The sequence below is a fragment of the Macaca thibetana genome, chromosome 13 (genome assembly GCF_024542745.1).
Source record: "Macaca thibetana thibetana isolate TM-01 chromosome 13, ASM2454274v1, whole genome shotgun sequence".
Classification (NCBI taxonomy): Eukaryota; Metazoa; Chordata; class Mammalia; order Primates; family Cercopithecidae; genus Macaca; species Macaca thibetana.
This window is the reverse complement of record NC_065590.1, coordinates 104,242,496-104,258,685: the sequence shown is the minus strand read 5'-3', so window position 1 is coordinate 104,258,685 and position 16,190 is coordinate 104,242,496. Positions and strand designations below refer to the sequence as shown.

General features: G+C 50.1%; 1 protein-coding gene and 1 long non-coding RNA gene across 4 annotated transcripts in view; one reads left to right on the top strand and one right to left on the bottom strand.

Annotated features, from left to right (window-relative positions):
- RPS7 (ribosomal protein S7) overlaps window positions 1-16,190 on the top strand; it is an 838,959-nt gene that overhangs the window by 112,526 nt on the left and 710,243 nt on the right. Inside the window, exon 1 of one of the 3 annotated variants that reach the window (XM_050754084.1) lies at window positions 6,690-6,693. The exons of the other annotated variants lie outside the window; for them this stretch is intronic. The gene's annotated coding sequence lies outside the window, so the exon portion shown is untranslated. Of the gene's footprint in view, window positions 1-6,689; window positions 6,694-16,190 lie in introns of those variants that run through there. 3 annotated transcript variants of the gene reach the window in all.
- On the bottom strand, window positions 14,392-15,062 carry LOC126933878 (uncharacterized). The gene is made up of 2 exons (XR_007718756.1): window positions 14,929-15,062; window positions 14,392-14,833 (listed from the first exon to the last, which is right to left on the bottom strand). It is a non-coding gene; the product is annotated as an uncharacterized LOC126933878 (long non-coding RNA).

The following is a 16,190-nucleotide window of genomic DNA, read 5'->3' as shown; positions in this document are numbered from 1 at the left end:
AAGTTGTCGGGTTGAGCAAGAGGGTCTTTCAGGTTCCGTGCCCTCTCCGCACATTTCTCTCAGCAATTCGTTTCCACCGAATCACCTCCAAGTCACAGAACTGTGCTGAATGCTGTCGTGTGACAGTGATACCCCGTATTCCCATGCTTCACAGACTCCCTGACAGGCAGAGGTCCGACGAAAGTCATTCCCATAAAATTTAGGATGCAGGAAAGGAAAAACAAAATAGTTCTCATCGGCAATCGCAGGCTGGTGTGTATTTGTCAGCGGTCGGCTGGCAGAGGTAGGATTTTACCATCAGCTTCCAGGCATCTTCATTAAAATCACCCACTCTGGGCTTTGGAGCAGGTGATGTGCGCCGTCCCTGCAATACCTACAGCCTCCTCATCTGCGTGTAGGCTTCCCATTAACTCACACCTGTCTGGATATCCTGAGAGCAAGCGGTGGCCTTCCTGGCCATCACTCCCCAAGGACTTATTATAGATATATATATTTCCCTGTATTATTTCCTTACTGCTTGAGATACTTAGAGGGGCTTCTGTTTTTCTGGTATCCAGTATTAGAATACTCCTTCCACTTGTGCTTATGAGTGACACAACAGTGTCTCTACCAGAGGAGGTATCTAGTAGTATTTCTTAACCTGAACTGAAACTGCCCACATCCATCCACCTCCTCAGAACTCTCCAGGAAGGTAAGCAGGCAGCCAGTTCCTCCTTGTCCTCTGCTATTTCTGCCCATATTTAGGCACAAGAACAAAATGGAATTGATCATCGTGGGAACAGGCCTGAGCTCTGATAGGATCATTGCCAGGACTTAACTGAACTCCATGTTGGAAGCTGCTTTGGGGCCCCCACCAGTTGCCTAGCGTCCCGAAGGGGTGGTGTGCTTCTACAGTGCTGCCCAGGAAGGCTTTGGGGGAGGACATTTCATGAAATGTGCCTAATGCATGGTCCAGAGGGCTCTCCCTCATGGGGCCTGGCACATTAAGTGCTCGGTCATGTTACTTAGCTGTTATTAGTAATGCCCTCACTCACCTACAACCTAACCCAGCCACCTACAGCTGCCAATAATGTGGCATGTTTCTGCTCATTACCAGCTGTTGAAACGTACCCTTCATAACAGAGGAAATACAAATGTTTAATCAATATATACAAAATGGCCACCTCCATTGATTAAAAAAATTAAAAAGATCTGCTTTAATACGTCATTGCCAATGTTGGAAAGTCGTTATAGAAACGAACTTTACCAAATGCTCTGTTAGATACTTCCAGAAGATCATGCTTTTTTAACCTTTCTAGAGAGCAATTTCCTTGTGCTTATTAAGAATTTTTTAAACATTCATATTATTTGATAAAAAGAAAGAATGTAAAATACTAACAGAAGTTTTGACCCAAAGTTGTGTGGTGCGATCGATGTATTGGAAGCCATGGACAGCATGCCGCAAACAGAAAGCTGCTTTACTCCTTACTCCATTGTCTCATTGTCTTACAAAACTGCGTTCTTAACTACTTTCTCCTGACTCTCAACGACGACGTGGGCAGGACCCAGAACTCTTCCAGACCCTCTTGGGTCATAAGAAGTTATCTTGTCAATTGCAGATAATAGGAAATCCAATCAAATATATTATCAAAATTACAGGCTCTTACCCAGTTTAAAATTGGTCTGTTCCCAGAGTATAAGCTTCCTCTGTCCAGGACACTTTCAGCGACAAAAGTGTGGAATAGAAGGATGGGTCACTGGTGGCAGGACGGAGAAAGCTCTTATTTGACTGGTTCTGTTATAACTGGTTGTTTTTGCCATCAAATTACAAATGCTGATCCTTTCTCTGGGGAAAACATCGAAGTCTAACAGCAGGAAATTTTCTAAGCAAGATACTACGTGATGTAATTTAATTTGATGCAATATTATATTACCTTCAAAAATGTTACTTCTTTAAAAAGTTTTCAATTACCTAGAAAAACACTCATGATAATGTGTGATGCATAAGATAGTATACAAAATTATATCTACCATTTGAGGGAAAGAAAATTTCCATACGAGAAAGACTTGAATAAAGTATAGGAGAAGATAATAGTATTTATCTCTGCGTGGATGGTTAAAGGATGATTTTTTACCTTTTTATAATTTTCTGCAATATTCAAATGTTTTCCAATGAAGGTATACTATTTGGGTAATCATCAAATAGAATCACGTTTAAAAACTAAAGAGGAAGCATGAGCATTGCTTTTTCAGGCCTGAGTGCCCTGCAGCCTTTCTCTCCTTCACCTTTCTCTGATTTGTTCATGGGTTTACAGGTGAAGTCGTTCCCTCCAAGGAGGCAAGATTTAACCCTTAATTCAGTCAGGCAACATCTAAACGCTGCAATGGGAAGCAGGCCAAAGATAGGGGAGTGATTCTTGGCCTCTGACCATCCCTCAGAAAGTCCCTTCCTGCTAAGAGAGAGCTTCATCCAGTGGAAGGTTAAGAGAGCTCCCGCCTGTGTGAAGTGAGTGAGGGGACCAAAGATCTCCAAAGGGCCTCCTCCTTGGACATCCCCATCCCAGAGCTCCTCAGCCCTCAGCCCTCCTCTCTCATCCCCACGTGCTCTCTTTGTGATACGATTCAATCCTATGGTTTTAAATTTCACTACAGCTGACAAATCCCCAATTTATATTTCCAGTCATCTCTCCTGTCATAAGCCCTAGACTCTTCACGCAACGCCTTCCAACCTCTACAATCAGAATTTTACACATATCTCAAAATTCAATTTTAAAATTTAAATCTTGATTTCCCCCAAATCCATCTCCCTGTCAGTCTTCCCCCAGCTCAGAACACTTCCTGTCTGATATCCCCATTGATAAAGAGATCATATCCCCATTTTTACCCAGGCCACAAGAATTAAGAATTCATTCCTGATTTTCTGTCCTTTGCATCCTATATCTGCTCTGCTGGCAAATCCTCTGGACCCAACCTCCAAACATGGGGCTCCCCCTACTCTAGCTCTGGGCCTTACACTAGTAACACCCAGCCTTGATGGGGATCTGAGCCCTTCACATAGGAATCACCTCTCCAGTCTTAGAGATCGATGCTGAGGCACAAGATAGTTAGGCAGCCTGCTCCAGAGCACACAGGCAGGCTGGCTCGGTGACGGCACAGACACACGAGAGGGCAAACAAGTGATGGAGTGAACAAGTGATACACCGAACAAATGACAGAGGGAACGCATGGCAGAGAAAGTGTGACAGAGTTAGGGCACGATATTGAACACATGCATGATAGAGTGGATGTATGACAGCAAATACATGATATGCTGAACACATGATAGAGGAAAAGTGTGATAGTGGACACGTGATAGAGTAAACATGTGATAGAGTAAACACGTGATAGAGTGTGTGACAGAGTGAAGGCATGATACACTGAACATGTGATAGAGTGAACACATGAGAGTGAATGCATGAGAGTGAACGTGTGATAGAGTGAATATGTGATAGAGTGAACACATGAGAGTGAACGTGTGATAGAGTGAATATGTGATAGAGTGAACACATGAGAGTGAATGCATGACAGTGAACGTGTGATAGAGTGAATATGTGATACAGTGAACACATGAGAGTGAATGCATGACAGTGAACATGTGATGCAGTGAACATGTGAGAGTGAATGCATGAGACTGAACATGTGATAGTGAACACATGATAGCATGACTGTGTGATAGAATGTATGTGTAATCGAGTGAACATGTGATAGAGCAAACGCATGAGAGAGGGTGCATAGTAGCAAACATGTGGTCCAGTGAATATGTGATAGTCCATGCATGATAGCGAACATGTGATAGTGAACTCATGGTAGAGTAAACGTGATAGAGCAAACATGTGACAGAGTGAACACATGATAGAGTTAATGCATGATAGAGAAGGTGTGATAGTGAACATGTAATAGAGTGAACACGTGACAGAGTGAACATGTGATAGAGTTAATGCATGATAGAGAAGGTGTGATAGTGAACATGTGATAGAGTGAACATGTGATCATGTGGTAGAGTGAACATGTAATGATGAACACATGATAACATGAATGTGTGATAGAGTGTACACATTATAGAGTGAACGCAGGATACTGAATGCCTGAGAGTGAACATGAGATGATGAACTCATGATAACATGAATGTGTGATAGAGTGTACATATTATAGAGTGAACACGGGATAGTGAGCACATGAGAGTGAACGTGTAATGATGAACACATGATAACATGAAGGTGTGATGAGTGTACATATTATAGAGTGAACACGGGATAGTGAACACATGAGAGTGAACGTGTATTGATGAACACATGATAACATGAATGTGTGATGAGTGTACACATTATAGAGTGAACACAGGATAGTGAATGCATGAGAGTGAACATGAGATGGAGTGAATGTGTGATAGTCAATGCGTGAGTGTGAGCATGAGATAGAGTGAAGGTGTGACAGAGTGAATGTGTGAGAGTGATTGTGAGATGGACTGAACATCAGAGTGAATGTGTGATAGAGTGAACACGTGATAGAGCGAGCATGTGACAGTAAACATGAACTAGAGTGAACATGTGAAGGTGAACGTGAGGTGGACTGAATGTGAGATCGTCAATGCGTGAGAGTGAGTGTGTGATATATAACGTGTGGCAGAGTGTACACATGAGAGAGTGAGCACTGACAGGGAACGCGTGATAGTGATTGAGGGGAGCAAGGTGGAGGAGGAGGGAGACCTGGAAGTGTGGTCTCATCAGGGCCCATGGTCTGCCCAGGAGAGGCTCTCCCCAGTGTCCTGGGAAAGGGATAGGGCCAGGGAACGTGAGCCAGGCAGCCTCAAGAAGGCAGGGGCTGCAGGGTCCCTGGCAGCCTCTCCCGAGATGTCCATGATCGTGTCCCCTGCTCAGCGGAGTGGGCCTTTGGGATACCTGGGCCCCTCGCAGGGGAAGGTGCAGCCTGGCCACAGGCTCTGGTGTCCCCTGCTCAGCGGAGTGGGCCTTTGGGATACCTGGGCCCCTCGCAGGGGAAGGTGCAGCCTGGCCACAGGCTCTGGTGTCCCCTGCTCAGCGGAGTGGGCCTTTGGGATACCTGGGCCCCTCGCAGGGGAAGGTGCAGCCTGGCCACAGGCTCTGGCCCCAAACCGTGCTCAGGATGGGGCTCAGGACAGGGTTTGAGACAGCGCGTGAATGGGCTCACCAGGGGAGGAGAAGGATGGCATTCATCTTACTCCAGATGCCTGTTCTGGATAAGGCTCAGATATAAAAGAGAAGAAAGCGACACCAGCCTTTCTCCCACTTCGCGTCTTGATTTTCTCCCTGCACATACTTCCTGGGAGTCCATTCTGGCTCTGCTTGTGGTTTCTCTGCAACCTCTCGGTCTTGGGTCATTTAGGGGCATCAGTGGATCCGAAACCCCAGGAGAGGTCAACCATGGACATCTGGGGAGAGGCTGACTGGCTCACACTCCCTGGCCTCACCCCTTTCCCAGGACACTGGGGAGAGCCCCTTCTGGGCAGACCATGGGCCCTGATGGGACCACACTTCCAGGCCTTTAAAAAATCTTTCTCCAACCACACGTTTCCTCCTAGTGTGCTGTGAGTGACAAAAGGACAACAGGAAACCACTGTGGTTATGCAGACAGAGGCACAACGTCTCGCAGATTTTCACAGGAGATGGTGACAGTACAGCTACAGGCCTTCTGCTTCTTCCCACTGTGTGCATGGCAGGGCCTCCAGCCGTCTCTATCTCCTTGCAGCCCTTTGCCTCCTAGGCTGTTCCCTCATCTGCTCCCCACACCCAGGCTTCCCATCTCACACTTCCCAGCTTGTGGATGCAGAGGCACCGATGATGCAGGCAGCGGTCAGGGGCTGGGGCCATGAGCAGATGCCCTAGCCCCAGAGGAAGTCAGTGGTGACCTCAAACTCCATGGTGACCAGCGGAAGAGGGCAAGGCCAAGGCCACTGACGGCCGGGCTCCAGAGGGGCAGGGCTGTCACAGAAGGGTGCGAAGCAGTGACCCAGAGTGGCAGAGGGAGCACAGCTCACCAGGGGAGAGCCAGGCTGGGGCCCCACTGGGATGTGAGCCCAGGAGTGCCCACTGCATGATGAGGGACAGCAGGAGCCACCACAGAAGGACAGGAGCTGCCCCGAGGGAGCTCACCGAGGGCAGCATGACCTCAGGACGCTTCTATGAGGGGGACACGCAGCACCCCACCTTCTTCCTACTGTGACAGTTTCTGTCACCTTCAGCCAAAAGCTTTCACACTGTAAAAAGCGTTTAACTGTAAGAGCTACTTCAGTTAAAAATAGATGTAAAAACCCTGTGTAGGACCAACCTCAGGCATTCCAGATGCTCCGTGCTCCAAAGTAGAAAGAAAAATGGCACCAAGAAATCAGATGTCCCACCTGTCTCTGAGCCATGCCAGCAGGACAGCACTTCCCCCCAGACTTCAGGAAGCTGACCTCTGAGTCCAGGGGCCTGCACCCAGGGCACATGGGAGCCATGTGCTCTGAGTCCGGGGGCCTGTACCCAGCGTCCATCGGATCCAGCACCATATCCCAGTAGATTATCGTATGTGCTATCGTGGGTGGCGCCCCGCTGTGCAGGGAGGGCTACACACCAAACAACCTGACAGAAATTCCAACTCTTGCATCCCCACAGAATCCACATTATACAAACACACACAACTCATCAGTGAGCACTGGGGCCACACAGACTGCCTGGAGCCCCACGACGGACACAGGTGGACATCTAACACTCTGGTCCTTTGATGAAAGACCAAGCTGAGACCTAGTGGTTTGGACCCTCAGGGGACAACACGGCTCGCAGGCACAGCGGACACGGCCTCTCAGAGCTGTATCTCCGCAGCTCCAGCTGCGTTACCCAACCCAGAGGAGGAGCTTAAATGTCCAAATAAGATGAGACCATCACAGCTGAGGATGATCAAAGGGTTGTCATTTTTGAAAGAGACACCATCGGTGCTGGTCACCTACCAAGTCACCACCTCTTAAACGTGTCTGGGCAGCTTGAGAAGCAAAGATCACACCCGCTCAGAAAGGAACACCAGCACCCCACCAATCCTGCACTTTCTGTAAAACCCTCTGGTGTAGGTGCCCATGGGCTGGTAAACTGATCCACAGTGTTGAAAAATATCATAATACAATTTATAAAGTCAGAGAGCAAAATAAAATCAAAGAGTCAATAGCCCAAGAGGCAGTGAAGAATGGCACCATCCTCCCAAGACAGGGTGAAGCCGTTACCATCTGATGAAAGTCACGCCAGGAAGCATGGCCACGTCTGCACAGGCCAGCGGGGAAGAGAAACTGCAGGATCCACTCTTGGTAAAAACATCCTCAAACCAAGCAAGTGGACGTATTTTTCTTGAGAAAATCAATGCAAATTTCATCTCTGTTTGCTCAACCAATGGAGACATAAGAAAAAGTATGCTAATAAAAGATGCAAAGTTGATGTAGTGACATCTTTAGGTAGCAAGGGAAACTTTCCTGCTTTAAACCACTTTTCCCTTAGAATAGAATTCTGTACAGAGAATGATAAAAATCACAGGACTTTTCAACCAAAAGAACCTGGAAATCGATCTGGTACAAACCTCTCGTCTCATAGATAAGGAAACTCAGATCCAGGGAGACTGATTTGCCCGTGACTACATGAATGACCTGAGGTGTGGCTCCAACACAGCCCTGAGTTCAGCTCACCAGGAGTGGACACTGAGAGAGGATGGAATTTGTTGGTGGGTCGCGGAGCACATGAATGGGAAGCAGAGGATGTTTATGTTTCTTAAGAACATTCATATCTATAATAATCAACACACACTAATTACTTCCTAATTATCTCATTGAATGCCCAGCAACCCCACAAAGGGAGGCGCCATCACTCACATCATTGTACAGAAGGAGGAAAGGAGCTTGCAACAGTTGGGCCACTTGCCCAGGGCCACACAGATGAAAATGGCTGAGCTCAGTTCAGACCTACCTCCAAGTCTGCACTCCCGAAGATGATGCTGTCTGTGAAATTGAACACCGGTGTCTGGATAGATGGGACAAGCACCAGGGCCTGCAATTATGGTGTTTTTTTGTTTTGTTTTTGTTTTTGAGATGGAGTTACACTCTGTCACCAGGCTGGAGTGCAATAGAGCTATCTCAGCTCATCACAACCTCAGTCTCCCAGGTTCAAGTGATTCTCCTGCCTCAGCCTCCCAAGTAGCTGGGATTACAGGTACGCGCCACCAGGCCTAGCTAATTTTTGTATTTTTAGTAGAGACGGGGTTTCACCATGTTGGCCAGGCTGGTCTTGAACTCCTGACCTCGTGATCCGCCCGCCTCAGCCTCCCAAAGTGCTAGGATTACAGGCGTGACCCCACCGCACCTGGCCCAATTACGGATTATTTGCCAGCCTGGGTTCTGAGCCTAAGCACAGCCACGGTGGGGTCACTCCCCGCTGCAGCCCGCCACAGGCGGCCACACAGGAGAGGCACGCTCACCACCTCTCCTTAGCTCAGAATAGCACCGTGTCTGTGAAAGGAAAAGAAACCTCAGGACCCCAGAATCACTCAGCCGAGGGAAAAGACAGGCTGGGAACTGCGTCAGGCAAACCTGCTGCCCATTCTCCTCCTAAATAAGGCAGCTGCGAGGTAAGAAGCTGCAGACCTCCCTCACAATGTGCCCATAAGGAAACTCCTCATGGACAAAGGACAGACAGAACTCAAAGTCATCCCTCTGAGGCTCTCCTGAGGCAAATGTGTATCTGATGGCTTCCTCTGCCCTATTGTTTATGTAAAAATGCAGATTCACTGGGCCAGACTAAATTGTGTATTCAGTGGAAAGCTGATCAAGGACTCAGAAGAATGTAACCTCTGTCTCTTCTCTACTTATGACTGGAAGCCCCACTTGGAGTTGTCCCACCTTAGCCAGCGGAACCAGTGGACATCTTACACGTATTGATCAATGTATCCAAGCAGGCTGTACCCGACCATCCCGGGCACATGTCATCGGGACGTCCTGAGGCTGTGCCACAGGCGCACCCTTAACCTTGGCAAAATAAGCTTTCTAAATTAACTAAGACCTGTCTCAGATATTTTGGGTTCTAAAGGGACTGTGTTGGCTGCCTGGGAGTAGCACAGCAGACGAGGGCTTATTTCCCACGGCTCGAGAAAACCCGGGGTCATCTGCCTGGGGTGGTGTGGCATCCCCTGTCTGTCTGGGATGGTGTGGGGTCTCCCATCTGGGGTGGTGTGGGGTCCCCTGTCTGTCTGGGGTGGTGTGGGGTCCCCTGTCTGTCTGGGGTGGTGTGGGACCCCCTGTCTGGGGTGGTGTGGGGTCCCCCTGTCTGTCTGGGGTGGTGTGGGGTCCCCTGTCTGTCTGGGGTGGTGTGGGACCCCCTGTCTGGGGTGGTGTGGGGTCCCCTGTCTGTCTGGGGTGGTGTGGGACCCCCTGTCTGGGGTGGTGTGGGGTCCCCTGTCTGTCTGGGGTGGTGTGGGACCCTCTGTCTGGGGTGGTGTGGGGGCCCCCTGACACCTCGATGTCCCAGGCTTTTCCCCTTCTCCTCTCCCAATAGATTCCATCTCCACGGTCACCTCATGGCTGCGAGACAGCTGCCTCACCTCCAGCCTCGTGTTTTAATTCCAGTCCAGAAGAGGAAAGCGGAAGCTTCAAGACGAGAAGATGACACCCTGATTCTCTTCCTGGGCTGGGAAATGGTGCCTAAAACTCATGCGTGCACAAAGAACAAAATCAGGGCTTTATTAGGAAAAGAATGGGAGGAATCAGTGCTGGGGAAGCAACGCGGGGCATGCGCCATGGTCAGCTGGCCTTAAGCCACGCGTGTCCCTGGGTGCTTTGCTGTGCTTTTGAGCATGTCCCCACAAAGCTGTGAAAAACATGATCAAAGAGTCAGCTTTCCCGGAAGCCTTGTAGAGAGTGTGCCGGGTGGCGGCCCCAACGCACTCCCATTCCACACGTCCTCTCGGGAGGGAGCAGTTACGTCCCCAAGGCTTGCACGCCACTGGTGTTGCCTGGAGAAGGTGCCGTGGCTCTACGGCACTCACTCTGCATTGCAGTATCTAGTAGAGCCCCTAACGAGGATGGAAAGTGTTAGCGTTTGCTGCACCAACGGATTAATTAGTTACTCCACAACCAATCTGTCAATGACCAGCCAGTCCATCGAGCATTGCATGAATTCACCTGAATGTTTGGTGGAAGAGAAAATGCTAAAGGGCTTTAGCACCCAATAGAGCACAATGTGCCAAAACCAGCATCCATGCTACCAAAAACTGCTTCGATGAAATGCCCAATGTCTGCAAACTGGCCAGCCCCAGCCCCTCAAGCATCCCGGCAGACTCCAGGCTCAGCACGGCTGACAGTAGATGCTTCCAGGGCTGGGGAGAGGGAGGAAAAAGAAGAGCACCACTTATAAGGAGTTGCTGACCGGAGTGATCTTACCAGCTCTAATAGATGTCTCACAGATAACATGGTTTATGTCACACCAGGTACCACCTTCAGAACTTTTCTAGAAACCCAAGGCAGCTGCAGCCGTGGCCACATCCTCAGGCACCTGGCCTCCTGCGCTCAGGCTGAGTGAGGCTAAGAGGCAGAGCCGAGGTGGAGACTGCAGGGACCCCCAGCCCTCGTCTGGCCTCATCGTCTGCTGCTGCAGCTCCTCAGAGCCTGTGCTGACCCCTGCCCTTGGAGTGAGTGGTCGGATCGCTCAGCCTCATGGCCTCAGCTTAGTCTGACCACAGCCTGCAACCTGCAAGGCCGCCTTTTTCCGCTAACATGAATGCAGCACTTTGATCTGCTAGGAAGTCTGGGATGCCACGGGAGGACGCCCCAAAGCAGGACCTGCAGTCAGCCGGTACAGCTGCCTCTGGGGCACAGATGGCGCCCCCTCCCCACGTGCCCTGCCCACCCGCAAGGATCCACAGCTGTTCACCTGGAAGCAGCTCTGGACACCCAAGTTGCCATCACTCTTTCCGAGGATGAAACACTCCCAGCCAGACATTCATTTACCCCGAGACGTGTCCAAGGTTTCATACAGACCCTGCCAAACGTACATTAGGTGTCCTGGAACTCACAGAAAAGAGCTCGAGCTCTGCCTGCTCTAGTTCGGCAGAATAATAAAGTGAAGAGGGTTTCCTTGCTGGGGCACAAGTTGGAGGTGGGGGAAATAATTTTATACCAGAAACAAAGAAGTGCAAGTTCCTCAGCTCATCCGAAGTTGAGCAAACTGAGTTCCTGTTTCTTTGTTGGTTTTGGAGAGAATCTATTGTTGGACCTCGGTGAAGTTCATGTTTATTTTGATCCACCCAGAATGAAAACGCTTTGCCACTCAGCATGAAGCGGTTTGGAGCCTGGTGAGTGTTCCCCACTGGCTGCCCCCGCCTCCCGTGCCTCACCGTGTGCACTTAGCAGTCCTCGTCGTGTGCATTGAGCACCTCACCGTGTGTACTGAGCACCTCACCGTGTGTACTGAGCGCCTCGCCGTGTGTACTGAGCGCCTCGCCGTGTGTACTGAGCGCCTCGCCGTGTGTACTGAGCGCCTCGCCGTGTGTACTGAGCAGTCCTCACCATATGCCCTGAGCAGTCCTTGCCGTGTGCCCTGAGCACCTCGCTGTGTGTACTGAGCAGTCCTCGCCGTGTGTACTGAGCACCTTGCCATGTGTACTGAGCGTCTCACCGTGTGTACTGAGCACCTCACCGTGTGTGCTGAGCACCTCACCGTGTGTGCTGAGCAGTCCTCACCATGTGCACTGAGCAGTCCTTGCCATGTGCATTGAGCACCTCGCCGTGTGTACTGAGCATCTCACCGTGTGTACTGAGCACCTCACCGTGTGTACTGAGTGTCTCACCGTGTGAACTGAGCGTCTCACCATGTGTACTGAGCGTCTCACCGTGTGTACTGAGCGTCTCACCGTGTGTACTGAGCACCTCACCGTGTGTACTGAGCGCCTCGCCATGTGCCCTGAGCAGTCCTCACCGTGTGCACTGAGCACATCGCCGTATGCACTGAGCAGTCCTCATCCACGGGGCTGATGGCCCTGGAACCCTGGTTTGCATCTGGTCCATGGGGAAAGGGGATGCAGGACACTCTCATCACAGGCACCCCAGGGACAGCAGTCATGCGGCCTCAGGGCTGGGCTGGAAGGAGCAATGGACAGGCTGTTGCCAGGCAACCACTGGGGCAGCAGTGGCCCTGCGGGAGCTCTCCAGAGTCAACCCCAGTCCTCCTCATCAGACCGCAGGCTTGGCTCTGTCAGCCTCCTGCTCCCCACTCCTGGCATCAGCCACATCAGTCCCAATCCAGGGAAAAGGATGCCACATGCCACATGCCAGCAGCTCTCCCTGAGAGAAGACTTGATGCCAAGAGTGGAGCTGTGCGGAGTGCAAAGTTCCATGCAAACACCACCTTTTAAAATTTTGACTGAGAATTCCCACTTTACAGAGCAGTAAGTTCAGTCCTAGAAAGTTCCAACAGTAACAAAACGTCTACAGACAGCTCGAGGCAGTTCTCAGTGCATCCACTCATCAGCCCTGTTTAAGTTCCACTATGAAACCTGCAAGTCGGCACCATTATTATCACTAATTTGCAGATGAGGAAGCGGAAACACAGAGAGGTTAAGTAACTTGTCCAAGGTCACACAGTAAGTGACAGGTGCAGACAAGGCTGGTGGCAGTGTCTGAGCCCTTCCCCATTGCCTCTCACTAGTAGCTAACCCGGATGCTGCACCCCCATGTGTCAGAAACGAGTCCATGTGCTTTATAATATATATTAACTCATAACAGCAACCCCGGGAGACAGGGGCCAGTTGGCCAGGATAGGACAAAAGGAGCGCAGGCATCAGAGGGCATCTGGTCAAGGTGACCGGTAAGTTTCTGTCTATGCAGACACTGGGAACAATGCAAATGCACATGAGCTGGTGAATGGGAAAACGTCGTCGTGTGTCTGTGCAGTGGAACACGCTCAACAGTAAAAGGAACATACTTCCGATACACGCAACACAACAGATGGCTGCTCAGTGAGGTCAGACACATGCACGCACACTGGGCTCCCACCCACGTGACCTTCTGGAAAAGCCAGCCCTCAGGGAGGGAATGGAGATCAGCAGTGCCAGGGGCTGGTGTGGAGTGGGGGCTGACAGGGAGGGGCTCAGGCCAGACTTTGGTCAACGGAAAGACTCTACATTGTGATCGTGGTAGTGGCTGCACAACTGTGTGTGTTGATGAGAACACAGCTGTCTACTTTAAAGGTGAACTTTACTCTGTAAATCATACCTCAATAAACCTGAGGTCAAAAAGAGCCCATTTGGCCCTAAGACACTGTTGGTCTACAGAAGGTTGAGGTCCCAGGCCCAGGACCCGGCGTCACCAAGAGCAGCCGGGGAAGGGCTCTGTGAGCCAGCCCAGAACCTTACCCCAGGCTCTGGTTTGAGCATTCTCAGCCGCTCCATGGGTCTCCCAAAGCCTTTGCATTTGTTCATCAGTTATCTGTTAACATGCTTTATAGACTCCTGGTCAGCAAAACTGCAAACGGTAAGACCTTTTCCCACTTCAAACTCAAACGCTGCAGTGGGTCAGAGCACGCGTATGGGTCAATAACAGACACACATGGACATCAGCTGGCCTTTCTGGAGAGGACAGAGATTGATGGATGTGCAGACTTCCCACAGGATCCTCATTCACATTCTCATCGCCTCCTCCGTATGGATTAGCGGGGGTTCGGTGGCATGAGAAAATGGTAGGAGAAATGTATCCCCATTAGGGACCTGCTCCTGTTTAAGGAGGCAAAGTCTGTCTGTTTCAGTTGTTCTCTGCTGAATTCAGAATTAACTCAATCTTCCAACCGCGTGTCTCCACAGCATTAGCCATTTACACTCTGCTTCCCGCCCAGTTTCAAGGCAGAACCTGCATTCCAGAGAACTCCTGGCGATGAAATATTGTAATTCTTGTGCTCTGCCGCACTCTCAGAAAGGCAAATGCAACTCCTCCCCCAAATACAAGTTTCTGTTCATTTTTCCACATCAGACATTGGAAAAGACAGACAGACACAAGGAAACGACCACACGCATCTAGTTAGAGGGCACAGCTAACAAAGAGAGGCTGGAATTGCTGACAGACGCCCTCCTCTCAGCCCCAGGCTGCAGCGGGTGCCCTGCCAGCCTGTGGCTCAGGCATCCCCGAGTCCCATTGCTGCTACTTTCACCGTGACAGCAGGGCTGCTCGGGAGCACCGATTTTACAGCAGGTGCTTTCCTTATATTACGTCATTTCATCCCGAAAGCAATCCTTTAAGATAGATCATACCCTCCTCATTTTTACACAGAGGGAAACTGAATTTGGAGGAGATTATAAAACTTAATTCTAAATGATGCATTCATAAACGACATAGACAGAATGTAACTTAACTAAATAACAGCATTTATCCTGCACTGCAGGGCACCCCATGGTTAATGCTTCACATGTGTTATAATATTCAACCTTCACAACCACCCAACAAGCTATGGTATGTGGCAGAGGTGGCTGCCTGTTCACCAAAGCCGTGGGCTCATCCTTCCAGGCAGCAGAGCTGGTCCTAATGTTGCTGCCCATCAGGAACGGCATCTCCCACCCACTTTGTTCCCGGAATGGCTGCAGGCCTAAGTTTTGCCAGTGGAAAATGAGAAGTGATGTGTGTAAATTCAAGGCGGGGGCTTTAAGAAGCAGGCAGGGCTTCTCCACACTGTCTCTCTTGAGGCCTCCAGGCCCCTGGGTGCGGCAGAGCCACTGGACAGAAGCCTCTGTCCTCAGGTCCCCGTGTGAGAGAAGACCATTCACCAACCAGGGACACTTGTGTGGACTCCTGGGGAGCAAAACACGGGTTTATGAAATTCAAGGGCTTTTGTAGCAGCTAATTTTGCATAACAAATCTAACATTATTGTTTCCATTTCACACACAACAAAACTGAAGTTCAAAGACGTGAGTTCCACAGGAGTACAGGGCACCCCAAGTCATTCAGAGGTCTGCCCTTCTTCCAAGCCCACTCTCTCTCTGCCCTGCGACCTGCTTGGTGAAGGGCAAGGTCTCCAATGTGTTCCCCCATTCTAGAACCCTAAAGTAAGGGAGGAACCCCCCATTCAGACGGAATTGTGCTTCCATTATACCCAGTGACTGGCGGGACCCATGGATTGAATAAAATGACCACCGATGATGGGATCAATGGCACTGCATGAATGTCCCCACATGGCAGGAACAGACTCTCCCCAGCCCTGCAGCCACAAAAATGAGCTGAGGCAAGAAGAACACCAATGCAACCTGGGCTTCCCTGAAGTTCCCCAAATCTAAAATCAGTCGGGTAGCTGGAACCCGACTCACTCTTGGAAGACTCCTTTTATCATCCAAAACAGTATTCATATATTTCTATCTGACCACAGAATTTTGTACTCAGAAAGTCAGTCAAACCAACATAATCTGACTATTATCAGCATGTCCTGTTTACAAGAGCTCAGACGAGGAGGCCGCAAGCCACAGGCAGCAGTGCTGGGGTCATTGTGAAACCAGAGTCTAGAATTGCACCTGGCATGTCACGGGCTTTCAGTATTTGTTACAGGAGTTGTTGTTTGTAACTGAGGAGCTACGTGGTGCTGCCAATGATTTTATCACTAAATAAGAGCATTAAAAAAGTGTATCCACCATCATAATCGTTTCATGAAAAAGCACATGTTATACTGAAAAAAAACTAGGAAGGTATAATCTGTAAATATCCCTGAGATGCCTGCCTTTGCTTTTCTGAGAAACACATACGTTGGCCGTGTCTTCTACTGCATACTGAAGAGCCATCGACGGTGGCCCTGCCGTGCCGCTAGTGTCTGCAACACTCTATGGTGATGGGAAGAGTCTGTCGGACATCAGTTTGGGTCCTGGTTTTGCCTGTCATTAGCCAGTGACACCTTGGAGCTCCAGTTCCTTCGTTTGCAAAATGGGATCCTCAGAGACACCCACCTGGCCCCTTTCACCGTGGGTTGTGGTTGGCACTGTCGGGGCACGATGCAGGGGAACTTGCTGTGGCCCTGGTGTTAGGTCCCAAGAGAAATCCTAGGGGCCAGGAGGTTCTCTCAGCTCCTGAAGGTAGGGCAGTGGGAGGCAGAGGAGACCTGCTTCGCATGGAGAACTTGTTTTCCCGCTTATGCCTCGTCCCCTCCCCTTCCCCAGGCAGCAG